Here is a 14,735-nt window from a genome sequence, read left to right as displayed (position 1 = left end):
TATACACAATGGAATACTATGCAGCTGTCAAGAACAATGAACCCACCTTCTCTGACCCATCTTGGACAGAGCTAGAAGGAATTCTGTTAAGTGAACTAAGTCAGAAAGATAAAGATGAGTATGGGATAATCCCACTCATCAACAGAAGCTGACTAAGAAGATCTGAAAGGGAAACTAAAAGCAGGACCTGACCAAATTGTAAGTAGGGCACCAAAGTAAAAAACCAGTGGTGAGGGGTAGACATGCAGCTTTCTGGGCCAGTGGGGGGTGGGAGTGGGCGGGAGGGATGGGTCACAGTCCTTTGGTGGTGGGAATGGTGTTTATGTACACTCCTAGCAAAATGTAGACATATAAATCAGTAGTTAATTAATATGAGAGGGGGAAAATCAATTGTATGTCTCAAAGTTTCTCAAAACACAAACTGAATCTTTTTAATATATAGGCTGTGTATTTGATATGCGGACTCTCTCAAAAGCCTAGACCAAGTAGATTAGAAGCATCCAATAACACAGCTATATACAAGATACTGGATACTGTACAGCAAACCATAACAAAAGGACATTTCAAAGTTAACCCAATTAACAAATAATGTGATGATAACATTAACTATCGATTGTCTTTTTGAACCCTAAGACAGCAGGAACCTCACATCTCCACTATAGAGCCCCTACTTCCCCCAGTCCTGGAACCCTTGGATAGGGCCCACTTTCCCGTATGCCTCTCCCAATCCAAACCAAATAATATTGCATCCGCCGATCACAACCTAACCAACGCAACGATTGCCACCTCAAGATGCTTCACCTCAGACTGTGTCCAGAGACTTCACGTGTGGAATGACAACCCTTCAGCTTCATTACTCGGGTGAGACCTTTCTTTTATAGTACACTCTAATTTCATCTCAGGTAGTTCACTTTCTAACAAAGTCCCGTAACCTAGATATACACCAGTTTCTGTGAGAGAGAGCTTATGTTCACCCGTACCCATAAACTACAGCAAAATATATACCTGAAAGCAGAAGTACACTAGAGTTTGCAGTGAGTACCTCCCTAACTCTCCCTCTCCACTATTCCAAGCTTGGGATCCATGATTGCTCAACAAATTGTTTGGCTTCATATGTTAACTCTCTTTTCAATCACCAGGTTCCAGATGCCACCAGGTTGCTGGCCAGGCTTCCCTGGATTGAAGACCCCACCAATGTGTCCTGGAGCTCAGCTTCCCCAGAGACACACCCTACTAGGGAAAGAGAGAGGCAGACTGGGAGTATGGACCGACCAGTCAACACCCATGTTCAGTGGGGAAGCAATTACAGAAGCCAGACCTTCTACCTTCTGCAACCCTCAACGACCCTGGGTCCATGCTCCCAGAGGGATAGAGAATGGGAAAGCTATCATGGGAGGGGGTGGGTTATGGAGATTGGGTGGTAGGAATTGTGTGGAGTTGTACTCCTCCTACCTTATGTTTTTGTTCATTATTCCTTTCTTAAATAAAAAATTAAAAAAAAAAAAAAAAGAAATGTTAAGAGAAAGAGAAAAAAAATAAAAAAAGAAATTCTGATAACAAAAATCTGGACCATTGGGAAATGAGACTTAAGGAAGAAGAAAGACAAAAAAGAAAGAAGAACAAGAGGAAGAAGAAGAAGGAGGTGGAGGAGGAGAGATGAGAGAGAGAAAGAGAGAGAGAGACTGCAAAGCAAAGAAATGGTCTGACAAGCCATTTCAACTGTCATGACTATAAAGTTCATATGAATGAAGTTTCAGTTTATTGATCCCCATGATTACCTGCGGAAAATTTTAAAATAAATCAGGAAATTGAAAAAAATAAAGAGCAGACAGAAATAGAGAACAAAACAAACAAACAAACAAAACACCGGGAAAACTTGACAGTTTTTCTCAGTTTGCTGCTTTGAATAGCAATGTTAAAAGTACCTTGAAGACTCATGTAAAATGCTTTTGTTTCTAATATGTTAGTTAAAATGCTGTCAACTTGCCTTCATTTTTACCTAAAACATTTTCATTCCTTCTCAATCATTCTTCAGATAGAGGGCAAATTCTTTAAGAGACTAAAGAAGGCCAAGTGATAAGGGAAGCATGGCAGGGGATTTTGAAATGAAGATAGATGTAAAGATTTAGAACTTCTTATTCCCAACATCAGATCTGCCTTTCTTGATGTATTTCTGAATTTTAGTTTAGAGGTCTGACTGGGACATGGAAAAGAAAAGAAAAAAGGAGAGATCTGACTGGGACATGGAAAGGAAAAGAAAAGAAAAGAGAGAGGAGAGAGAGAGAGAGAGAGAATATATATATGTGAAAAAATAATGAAAGTAACTTTCTACATTTTTATTCTTTCTTGAGGAGAGAAATTGTTTTGAGATTACTCAGATTTAAAAGCAGAAGATTCAGAAGAATTGCTATTTTATTTAGCTCTTTATTCTCCCCAACTTTATGACTCCAATGGATACATATTCTGAATTAAGAAGGCAAATGTCTACTGATGGTTACTGAGAACTTGACCTCAGATATTTATATTCAGTGAGGCTCCTGTATTTTTGGCTATATTCAATATTCTAAAAAAAAAAAATAGAATGCTTTCACACTATTGTACACATTAGTTTTAATTGTCAATTAAAATAACAATAAGAATCTGCTTTCATATGAATTTGATACTACAACAATGTGTGTATCTACTCATATTTTTTATCTTTTTAAAATACATGCATAATGTTAATTTCCTACTTATCTGACACAATCGTGAGCGTTTTACATATATAAACTTATTAGATTTTCAAATGTTTTTAAGAGGGTTAAGCATCTGGCTTAGTAAATGATACATTTACTAAGTGTTGAAACTGGGATTTGAACTTGATCACTCCGACTCCTCAGGAATTGCCCTTCATTTTCTATTTTACCTGTTTTAGTTATCTATTGCTACCAGTAATAATGGTGAGCCTCCAGGGATGGCCAAAACCAGACTTATCTCTTTATTTACTTTACAGAGAAGGAAATGTAAGAGAGTGGAACCAGAGCACTTCTCTGAATGTATATGGCTCTGGGAATTGAATCTGGTGTCTCACTTTGCCAAGTGTGGGTTCTAGCTGCAAAGTCCCAATACTGACAGCTAAATCTAGTTTAATGACCACTTCTTCAGGAAAAAATTCATTTTTCTATATACTTACATTTTTTTGCTATTTTCAGTCAGAGTTACACTTCACTAAAACAGTCCACAAAAAGAGCTGACGTCCCTGAAGCTCAGGTTCAATTCCTGGCATCATCACATGCCAGAGAAGAGCAGTGTCTTGCCGTCTGCCTCTCTAACAAGAAACTAAGTTTTAAAAAAATCCAAATATGTTCTATCAGTTAGATAAAGAATTCACACAATTTAGAAGTTACGGTGAAAATGATAAAAATAAAGAAGAGGGGGGCTGGGCAGTAGCACACTCAGTTAAGCACACATAGTTCTAAACTGCAAGAACCGTGGTTTAAAACCTATGCCCCACACATGCGGGGGGGGGGGGATGCCTCACAAGCGGTAAAGCAGGTCTGCAGGTGTCCATCTTTCTTTTCTCTCTATCGTCCTCACCTCTTTCAATGTCTCTCTGTCTTATCCAATATAATGGAAAGGGAAGAAAAATAAAAAGGAACAGTGGATTCATAGTGCTGGCACTGAGCCCCACCAATAACCTTGGAGGCAATAAATAAATAAATAAATAAATAAATAAATAAATAAATAAATAAATGCTATGCTTCCCCCCTGCAGGTAGGGACCAGGGGCTTGAATCCTGGTCCTTGTGAACTGTAATGAGAGGAGTAGAGATAGCTCTGCTTCACTGCTAGTGAGGCTCCCTCGCCCCCCGGGCAGGAAGGAACTAGTAGCTTGATCTGGGTCTTTGAGTATGATGACCTGTGCACTGTACCAGGGGGTGCACCACTGGCTAGCCCGAAAAGTTTTCTTGTTTTATCACAACTTTTTTTTCTTTTTCCTCTAATGTTATAATTAAGACTGGGTGCCTACATGACTCCATCACTATTTCTCAGTGGCTATTATTTTTATTTATTTTATTTAGGGGGGTTATTATTATTTTTTTTAATTTAAGAAAGGATAAATTAACAAAACCATAGGGTAGGAGGAGTACAACTCCACAAAATTCCCACCACCCAATCTCCATATCCCACCCCCTCCCATGATAGCTTTCCTATTCTCTATCCCTCTGGGAGCATGGACCCAGGGTCATTGTGGGTTGCAGAAGGGGGGAGGTCTGGTTTCTGTAATTGCTTCCCCGCTGGACATGGATGTGGACTGGTCGGGCCATACACCCAGTCTGCCTCTCTCTTTCCCTATTAGGGTGGGTCTCTGGGGAAGCGGAGCTCCAGGACACATTGGTGGGGTCTTCAGTCCAGGGAAGCCTGGCAGGCATCCTGATGACATCTGGAACCTGGTGACATTTCCAGTCGATGTGGTCAGAGCTCAAGCCACTAGCAGCTTCTCAGTCCGCCATCTTCCGGGAACCCCAGGGGGGGTATTTTTTTAATATAGATGAGATACTGCAGAACTGCTTGTGAGACTTCTTTCTGCAGATGGGAATTTAAAACTTGAACTTGGGTCTTTGGGGAAGATAAGGTATGATATTACCAGTTCCTGTCACTTTTTTAAAAAATAATAATTGACAAGATTGTGGGGTAAAAAGGGTACCATGTAAATCCCGCCATTAGAGTTTGTAATTCTCTTCCTTCCATTTAAAGTTTCCCTGTTCTTTATCTTTCTGGGAATATGAACCAAAGACCTTTATGGGGAGCAAAAGGTGGGAAGTCTGACTTCTGTAATTGCTTCTCTGCTGAACACAGACATTGGCAGGTCGATCCACAAGCCTTTTTATATGTCCCCCTTGTGAAGAAGGGCTCTGGGGAGGTGGGGCTCCAGGACACATTGCTGAAGTCATCTGCTCAGGGAAGTCAGATTGGTGTCATGGTAGTGTCTGCAACTAGGTGGCTGAAAAGCATTAAGATATCAAGCAGAATAAATTGTTTAATTATCATGAACCTAAAGGTAAGTATATAGCAGATGAGATTTGGGGTCTCTGTTTAAAAAAAAGCTAGGAAGTCTATTTTAGGTATATTCCAAGGGGCCCATGACTTTACTAATTTTTGACTGAGCTCAACAGCTAACATGCAGGTGGGCGAAAGTTACTGTCTGTGGAGATGGTTTTAGTGTTGGAAATATGACTAGAAAGCTGGATAAGTATAGAGAGAAGCTCCAAAGTATGGGAAGAGTATATAAATACCATTAACTGTAAACCCCATCTATCTGATATAGGGCCCACATCTAATCATATTTAACACGGGAGGCTGTGTAATCTCTGCAGCCCTGTTAGTCTGAGCTCGCATTTCATGGTCGTAGCCAGGAACATTCTAGATTGCATGCATTTCACTCTCATTTAGTAAATGAGTTGGTTCATTATTATATTCCTATTTAATGCCTTTAAAGATATGTATAATGTGTTTTATTTCATGTTTGTCTGCTGGAACCTCATGCCTGGACAAATCCACTGCAGCCAGTGGACTTTTTCTTTTTCTGCTTTCACTTTAGAGAGAGGGACTGGGGTGGGCAAAAGTGTGGAGAAACATCACTGTGTCACTCCCCTATTTCCTGAAGTTTTCCTTTGTACTATGCATAGTCCATGTGGAATCAGTGAGCTCTGTCACACATTCCTGCTCATAGCATAGCACACACACTTGTGGGTTACCTAACGCCCAGCCCAATAGCTTTTACTATTTAAAAAAATTTTTTTGTATTTATTTATTCCCTTTTGTTGCCCTTGTTGTTTTATTGTTGTAGTTATTATTGTTGTTGTTACTGATGTTATTGTTATTGGATAGGACAGAGAGAAATGGAGAGGGGAGAGGAAGACAAAGAAAGGGAGAGAAAGATAGACACCTGCAGACCTACTTCACCGCCTGTGAAGCAAGCCCCTGCAGATGGGGAGCCGGGGCCTCAAATTGGGATCCATCCGCAGGTTCTTCCACTTTGCAACACATGCGCTTAACGCACTGTGCTACCGCCCGACTCCCCGTTACTATTTTTTTAAGAACTTTTTTATTTATTCATGAGAAAGATAGGAGGAGAGAAAGAACCAGGTATTACCCTGGTACATGTGCTGTTGGGGATCGAACTCGGTACCTTATGGTTAAGAATCCAATGCTTTATCCACTGTGCCACCTCCCGGACTACAGCTTTTACTTTTAATGTACTGTTTTCCTGCTGAAAATTAATATTATTTAATCATCATCAGAACATTATTTTATCATTATACATAGCAAATAGCTTGGTTCACTTACTAATGAGAAGGTGTATTCTGTGTAGTTATCACATTTGGGGGTTTCTCAGATAGTCTAGTGAATGTTTATTTTTTATTTAATTTATTTTTATTTTTATTTATTTATTTATTTAAGAAAGGAGACATTAACAAAACCGTAGGATAGGAGGGGTACAACTCCACACAATTCCCACCACCCAATCTCCATATCCCATCCCCTCCCCTGATAGCTTTCCCATTCTCTATCCCTCTGGAAGCATGGACCCAGGGTCATTGTGGGTTGCAGAAGGTAGAAGGTCTGGCTTCTGTAATTGCTTCCCCACTGAACATGGGCATTGACTGGTCTGTCCATACTCCCAGTCTGCCTCTCTCTTTCCCTAGTAGGGTGGGTCTCTGGGGAAGCGGAGCTCCAGGACACATTGATGGGGTCTTCAGACCAGGGAAGCCTGGCAGGCATCCTGATGGTATCTGGAACCTGGTGACTGAAAAAAGAGTTAACATATAAAGCCAAATTATTTTACTGCCACCATACTTCAGTGCTTGCATGAAAAATCCATTGCTGCTAGCTGCCATTTTTGCTTCTTTTCTATTTATTATTTGATAGAACATATGACAGTTGAGAGGTAAGGAGATACAGAGGGAGAGGGAAAGAAAGAATGAAAGAAAGAAAGAAAGAAAGAAGGAAGGAAGAAAGAAAGAAAGAAAGAAAGAAAGAAAGAAAGAAAGAAAGAAAGAAGGAAGGAAGAAAGAAAGAAAGAAAGAAAGACACTTGCAGCACTGCTTTACTGCCTGTGAAGCTTCCCTCCCTGCAGGTGGGAAGCAGTGGTAGGAACCCAGGTCCTTTCACATGGTGATATGTTCATTCAGCTAAGTGTGTCAATTCCCACATTTTTAAAAAGTCATTATCAGATATTTAAACAGTTTTACTTCTGGTTTGGCAGTGTGGCACAATAAAGACCAGTGTGCATCAATACCTTTCACTAGAAATTCATGCTATTTCTTTATTGAAAAAAAAAGACTCTGGATTGAATCAGTAATCATCTAAGCACAATATATATGATGTGCTTATCACACTTTTTGTTCCAATAATGTAAAAGAAAAACTATTATGTAGTAGATAACTCTGATTTTAATTAAAGCATAGTTGTTGGATACAGAGCTTATTTCTTTGGAATGTATCTCTGTTCATACATTTCTGCAATTTTTACTAATGATTTCAGATTAACCAATTTCTCCAAGGTCACTTGTCTGGTTGATTGAGGTGTCTAAAACTGCCTTTAAGTTACAGATCTTGGTGAACTTCTCATTCAAAAACATATCTTTTCAATGTAACCTGTTTAAAGAGCCACAAAATTTTCATCTAAAAATCACTTAGGAATAAATATAAACTACTTAAGAGGAAGATCCACCTGTCAGCCTCTGATTACCATACGGAGCACCATGCAAAGAAGAAGTTTCATGAGCAGTGCTGTGGTCCCTTGACTTTTCTCTCTGCATCTACCCAGATCTTTTTTTTTTTTAATTTTTATTTAATTTTTTATTTAATATTTTATTTAAGAAAGGATTAGTGAACAAAAACATAAGGTAGGAGGGGTACAACTCCACACAATTCCCACCACTCAATCCCCATAACCCACCCCCTCCCATGGTAGCTTTCCCATTCTCTAGCCCTCTGGGAGCATGGATCCAGGGTCGTTGAGGGTTGCAGAAGGTAGAAGGTCTGGCTTCTGTAATTGCTTCCCCGCTGAACATGGGCGTTGACTGGTCGGTCCATACTCCCAGTCTGCCTCTCTCTTTCCCTAGTAAGGTGTGTCTCTGGGGAAGCTGAGCTCCAGGACACATTGGTGGGGTCTTCAATCCAGGGAAGCCTAGCCAGCATCCTGGTGGCATCTGGAACCTGGTGATTGAAAAGAGAGTTAACATATGAAGCCAAACAATTTGTTGAGCAATCATGGATCCCAAGCTTGGAATAGTGGAGAGGAAGTGTTAGGGAGGTACTCACTGCAAACTCTAGTGTACTTCTGCTTTCAGGTATATATTTTGCAGTAGTTTATGGATACGTGTGCACATAAGCTCTCTCTCACAGAAACTGGTGTATATCTAGATTATGGGACTTTGTTAGAAAGTGAACTACCTGAGATGAAATTAGAGTGTACTATAAAAGGAAAGGTCTCAACCGAGTAATGAAGCTGAAGGGTTGTCATTCCACACGTGAAGTCTCTGGATACAGTCTGAGGTGAAGCATGTTGAGGTGGCTATCGTTGCTTTGGTTAGGTTGTGATCGGCGGATGCAATATTATTTGGTTTGGATTGGGAGATGCATACGGGAAAGTGGGCCCTATCCAAGGGTTCCAGGACTGGGGGAAGTAGGGGCTCTATAGTGAAGATGTGAGGTTCCTGCTGTCTTAGGGTTCAAAAAGACAATCGATAGTTAATATTATCATCATATTATTTGTTAATTGGCTTAACTTTGAAAAGTCCCTTTGTTATGGTTTGCTGTACAGTACCCAGTATCTTGTATATAGCTGTGCTATTGGATGCTTCTAATCTACTTGGTCTAGGCTTTTGAGAGAGTCCACATATCAAATACATAGCCTATATATTAAAAAGATTCAGTTTGTGTTTTGAGAAACTTTGAGACATACAATTGATTTCCCCCTCTCATATTAATTAACTACTGATTTATATGTCTACATTTTGCTAGGAGTGTACATAAACACCATTCCCACCACCAAAGGACTGTGACCCATCCCTCCCGCCCACTCCCACCCCCCACTGGCCCAGGAAGCTACATGTCTACCCCTCACCACTGTGTTTTTACTTTGGTGCCCTACTTACAATTTGATCAGGTCCTGCTTTTAGTTTCCCTTTCAGATCTTCTTAGTCAGCTTCTGTTGATGAGTGGGATCATCCCATACTCATCTTTATCTTTCTGACTTAGTTCACTTAACAGAATTCCTTCTAGCTCTGTCCAAGATGGGTCAGAGAAGGTGGGTTCATTGTTCTTGATAGCTGCATAGTATTCCATTGTGTATATATACCACAGCTTTCTCAGCCACTCATCTGTTGTTGGGCACCTGGCTTTTTTTTTTAAGTTTTTTTGTTTGTTTGTTTTGTTTTTTGCCTCCAGGGTTATCACTGGGGCTCAGTATATGCACTATGAATCCATTACTCCCAGAGACCATTTTTACATTTTGTTGCCATTGTTGTTGTTGGACAGGACAGAGAGAAATCAAGAGAAGAGGGGAAGACAGTGAGGGGGAGAGAAAAATAGACACCTGCAGACCTGCATCACCAAGTGTGAAGCGACCCCTCTGCAGGTGGGGATCCAGGGACTCAAACCCGGATCCTTGAGCTGGTCCTAGCACTTCTCACCATGTGAGCTTAACCCTCTATGCTACTGCCTGCCCCATCCCCCAGTTCTATTTTAAAAAAAAATAATATGCGATAATTGTTTGAAGACATAACACCCCACCAACAACAAACAAACAGATATATGCTGTTGGCAAAAAATAAATAAAATAAAAAGGAGAAGAGGGATAAAAGGGAAGAAGAGAAGGTGAAAAAAATGATATAGGGGACCCATCTCCCATCTTCATGAACATGAAGTACATACCACATACCATATTTTAATAAAACACTATTGGTGACAGAGCTACTACAGAAACTTCATTCTATGAATTGAATTATCTTTTCTTAAAATTTAAGTTTTGATATGTTATCTCAGCAATGACTGTATGATTAGCTTTTATAGTTCAGTAAAAATTGAAATCACGCAAGCAGCAGTCACTTATGAAAAATGTGGTTTTCTTTTAAGAGTTGTTATTGGCCCAGAAGGAAATTTCCTGATAGGTGATAGCAGTGAAGAGCTGTTGAAGCATGTTTCTTCATTTCCCTAAGCCATTTCCTGTCTTGATTGTTCAGCTTTGCAGATTGGCTTCCAAATCCTGATGTAAAAATATATATATATATATATATATATATATTTTAAAGAAAATCCATTTTTTTAACTTTTTAAAATACTTACTAATTTATTCCCTTTTGTTGCTCTTGTTTTATTGTTGTAGTTATTGTTGTTATTGATGTTGGAGTTCTTGGATAGGACAGAGAGAAATAGAGAGAGGAAGGGAAGAGAAAGACAACTGTAGACCTGCTTCACCGCCTGTGAAGCGACCCCCCTGCAGGTGGGGAGCCGGGGGCTCAAACAAGGATCCTTAGACCAGTCCTTGCTCTTTGCGCCACATGCGCTTAACCCACTGCACTACCACCCGACTCTCTCCTCCCCCCCGAAAAAAAATCTTTATAAAACTAGGTGGATCAGACTTAGAACTATTGGTCATGGGGCTGGGCTGTAGTGCAGTGGATTAAGCGCACATGGCGAGAAGCAAGGACCCACCTAAGGATCCCGGTTTGAGCCTCTGGATCCCCACCTGCAGAGGGGTCGATTCACACTCGGTGCTGCAGGTCTGCAGGTGTCTGTTTTTCTCTCCCCCTCTCAGTCTTCCCATTTTCTCTCAATTTCCTTCTGTCCTATCTAACAACAACAGCAACAATAAACAACAAGGGCAATAAAAGGGGAAAAAAAGCCTCTAGTAGCAGTGGATTTGTAGTGCAGGCAATGAGCTCCAGTGCTTAACATGGAGGAAAAAAACAAACAATGAATTATCTGCTGAGAAAGTACATAGGCTCCATCCTATGTCACTAAGGTTTTCGAGGTCTGTGTGTGGGAAGTGGGAACATCTTAGTCATGGGCTCTGGGAGTAGCCATCCCCATTGTTTACTCCCTCTCTCACATGATGTTCTTTTATTTTTTTTTAATTATTTTATTGATTTAATATTGATTGACAAGATTGTAGGATGTGTACAATTCCATACGATTCTCAACACCAGAGTTCCATATTCCATCTTCTCCATTGGAAATTTCCTTATTTTTAAAAAATTATTTATTATTGGATAGAGACAGAGAGAAATTGAGAAGGAAGGGGAAGAGAGAGAGAGAGAGAGACACCTCAAGTCCTGCTTCACCATTCATAAATCTTCATCCCTGCAGGTGGGGAACAGGGACTTGAACCTGGGTTCTCACACAGTATAGTGTATTTGCTTGACCAGGTGTGCCACTGCCTGGCCCTGGTTCCTTACTCTTTATTCCTCATGGTGTATGTACCTAGGATCATTGTGGGGTGCAGAAGGTGAGAGGTCTGGCTTCTGTAATTACTTCTTTGCTAGGCCATAGCCTTGGTAGGTTGATCCATACCCTCAAGCCTGTTTCTATCTTTCCCTAGTGGGGCTCTGGAGTGGTGGGGTTCCAGGACACATTGGTGAGGTCATCTTCTCAGGGATGTCAGGTTGTTGTCATGCAATTAGGTGGCTGAAAAGCATTAAGATATAAAGCAGAAGAAATTGTTTAATAATCAGAAACCTAAAGGTAAAGTATAGCAGATAAAATTTGGGATCTCCATTTTGGTAAAAGCTAGAAAATCTATTTTAGGTATATTCAAAGGGACTCATGACTTTTCTAATTTTTGCCTGAGCCTAACATGACAACTAACATGAAGGTATTTTCTGAGAAGACAGTGTCAGAGTTGTAAATATGACTAGAAAGTTGGTTAAGGGCAGAGAGAAGCTTCTAAATACAGGGAAAGTATATACATACCATTAACTGTAGACCCCATCCATCTACTCTGGGGCCCATGTCTGTTCATATTTAGTACAGGGGCGTAACCTCTGCATCCCTGTCAGTCTGAGCTTGAATTTCATGGTCATAGCTAGGAACATCCAAGGCTGCATTCATATCAGGACCTTTCGTCCTTGAATGGCATAGTATGTTGACCTAGCCTCCCTTCAGAGAGTGGGGCAATCTACCATTATTGTTGTACATTGAGGGCAAGGTCCTATAGAGGCCCACAAGAGGGTTTATGATGTTGTTCCTGATGGAGATGACCAATGATGGTGAAGAAAGGGATCCGTTAGAGGTCTAGGCCCATTATATCCATGTGGGAATCCAAGGATTCCCTAACTAGGGCCCCGGATGATGGGGTGGCATGGTAATGACCAAAAGGGTCATCATTAAATTGTGCTAATCTCTTTCCCTTATCCAGTTCTTGTAGTCTTTAGTTTATCTGACATGGTTGAACTTAGAGTGATAGAGGGAAGTGAAATAGGTAGGAGGTGATAAGAGTATGTAGTTCTAAGTGAAACTATTTGATTAAGTATTTTATAGTGTATTTTTCTTAGGTATTTCTACTTGCTCACTGCACTTATTGAGTCATTGAAAACTATTGTGAAGAAGGCAGTAGAAAATTATTATTATAACCAAGTTATTTGTGAATTTGGCCTACTTTGAAAATCCCATGGTTAAGATTTACAAGACATATAAGACCTTACCATGATTTGTGTCATTTAATGCTATTTAAAAATAACTATACCTTTTACTTAAGCACCCCAAAGCTGATTTTCATCCATACTACCAGCGTGGGAGAAGTGATAGGAGGAAGAGGATAAGAGGGCTCTAAACTCCAGATCCATCAGGACCTAGAGATAAAAGAGGACAAAGGGAGGAACATTTGGATGTAGTAACAGGGTCATGAGTGTCTGGAGGGGAAGAGAGGACTTGACCTCGAAGAAAAAGGGGAACATTGTGTACAAATCTAGACAGATAGTTGTTAACATATGATAGTTAACACATGTCTTGCCACAACTGGACTTGTCAGTATATAAGATGTTGTTCTTAGCAAGCCCTTCAATTGTTTCCAGTGTTCTTTAAGATTTAAGAATCATTAACATATTTTAGACTAACATAGAATAAGCTGAGAAATGGTGAAGATACATCCCAGTGATTTGAACAAAATTGACAAGGTAAACACAGACTTGTTTTCAGGGTGAATAAAAAGCTCTTGATAGTAAATCTTTACCATTGTCACCATCAGTGGGTTAGTTAGTCATTCCAGTTCTGATCTAAAGCTTCCTCATTCTCGTCTCCTTTGGTTCTCTGGGCAAGCTTCATTATAAGGCTTTGTTGGGATGTCTCTTTACAAAAGAAAAAAAGGAGAGAGAGAAAAGAAAGACATGAAGAGTAAAAGGCTGCTATTTATAGTTATGCGTATAATTCATTAACCTTTGGAAACTCATCTCAGTTGCAGCATCTGGCATCAATGAGGTCTTACAGCAGGATTAGTCACCTTGCCACTGAGCTTCTCTGGAGGATCCCTGGACACATTTGAAAGTGCTTATGTAATGAATCCCTGCAAGTGGGCAGGAGGCTTACACGGAGAAATCTGTTAGGTTAAGTAGGCTCAGCTTCTAACAATCAGAGAGCTGTTCTAATTTCAGAGATGAAACAGCAATGATGTTTACTGGAGAACTTAAATGACATTACCATAAGTAATTGTAATAATGGAATCCCTATAAACAACAATCTTGCAACTTAAAAATGTATAGTTTGGTACTTTACCCACTTCCTTGCTACATTATCTTAGGAAACAAATATTTATCAAGCACTTCTCCGGTGTGGATTTTATGGGATATAAAAAGAAGAATCTGTTCAAGCTTATTTTTACTAGACTACTGTAATTTTCAAGATTATAATATACATACATATATGGTAGTGTGTATTACTGTGTGTATTATTATGCATATCCATATATAAAATTTAAATTGATACATTTTTATATTTTATATATATGAAATTTAAACGAAATCTCAGGAAAAAGATGCTAATCCCATACAGCAACTTTAAAGGAACCTTTTTTTTCCCCAAGGAAATACTTGTTTGTAGTTTTGAACAATGGATGATATGGGAGAAGAGGAAGCTGATGTGGAAAGGGACAGAGGAAGTAAAGACAATGCAAATTATACTTTTAAAAATGTAAAAAAAAAAGTTGACAAAGAATTTGGAGTCAAAAAATTGAATGATTTAATGATCAAATTAAAGACGTGTTTTTTATCTCCCTCTTTTTACTAGTGATTTAATATGGATTTACAAAATTACATGTCAACAGGGGTATTATTTCACACTCTCCCCACCAGAGTTCTGAATCCCCAGTCCCTCTGTTTCAAACCTCCACAGTTCTCCCAAGGTTGCAGACATAGGTTAACTATCATCTATACATCTGTTTAGTTTTGTACATAATGTTCCCCTTTTTTTTCCAGGTCAAGTCCTCTTATCCCCTCCAAGCCATTCATGACCCTATTACTAGATCCAACTGTTCCTCCCTTACTCCTCTCTCTGACAGTCCTGATGGAGATGGAGTTCAGAGTTCTCTTATCCTCTTCCTCCTATCACTTCTCCCACACTGGGAATATGGATCAAATTGGTTTGGGGGTACAGAAGGTAAGAGTTCTGCCTTCTGTAATTGCTTCCCTTCTGGATTTGTATGTTGGCAGGTTGATGCATATTCCCAGCCTGTTTATATCATTCCTTAGTGGGGTAA

Source organism: Erinaceus europaeus, chromosome 10 (assembly GCF_950295315.1).
Source record: "Erinaceus europaeus chromosome 10, mEriEur2.1, whole genome shotgun sequence".
Lineage (NCBI taxonomy): Eukaryota > Metazoa > Chordata > Mammalia > Eulipotyphla > Erinaceidae > Erinaceus > Erinaceus europaeus.
Note: the sequence above shows the minus strand (reverse complement) of the source record.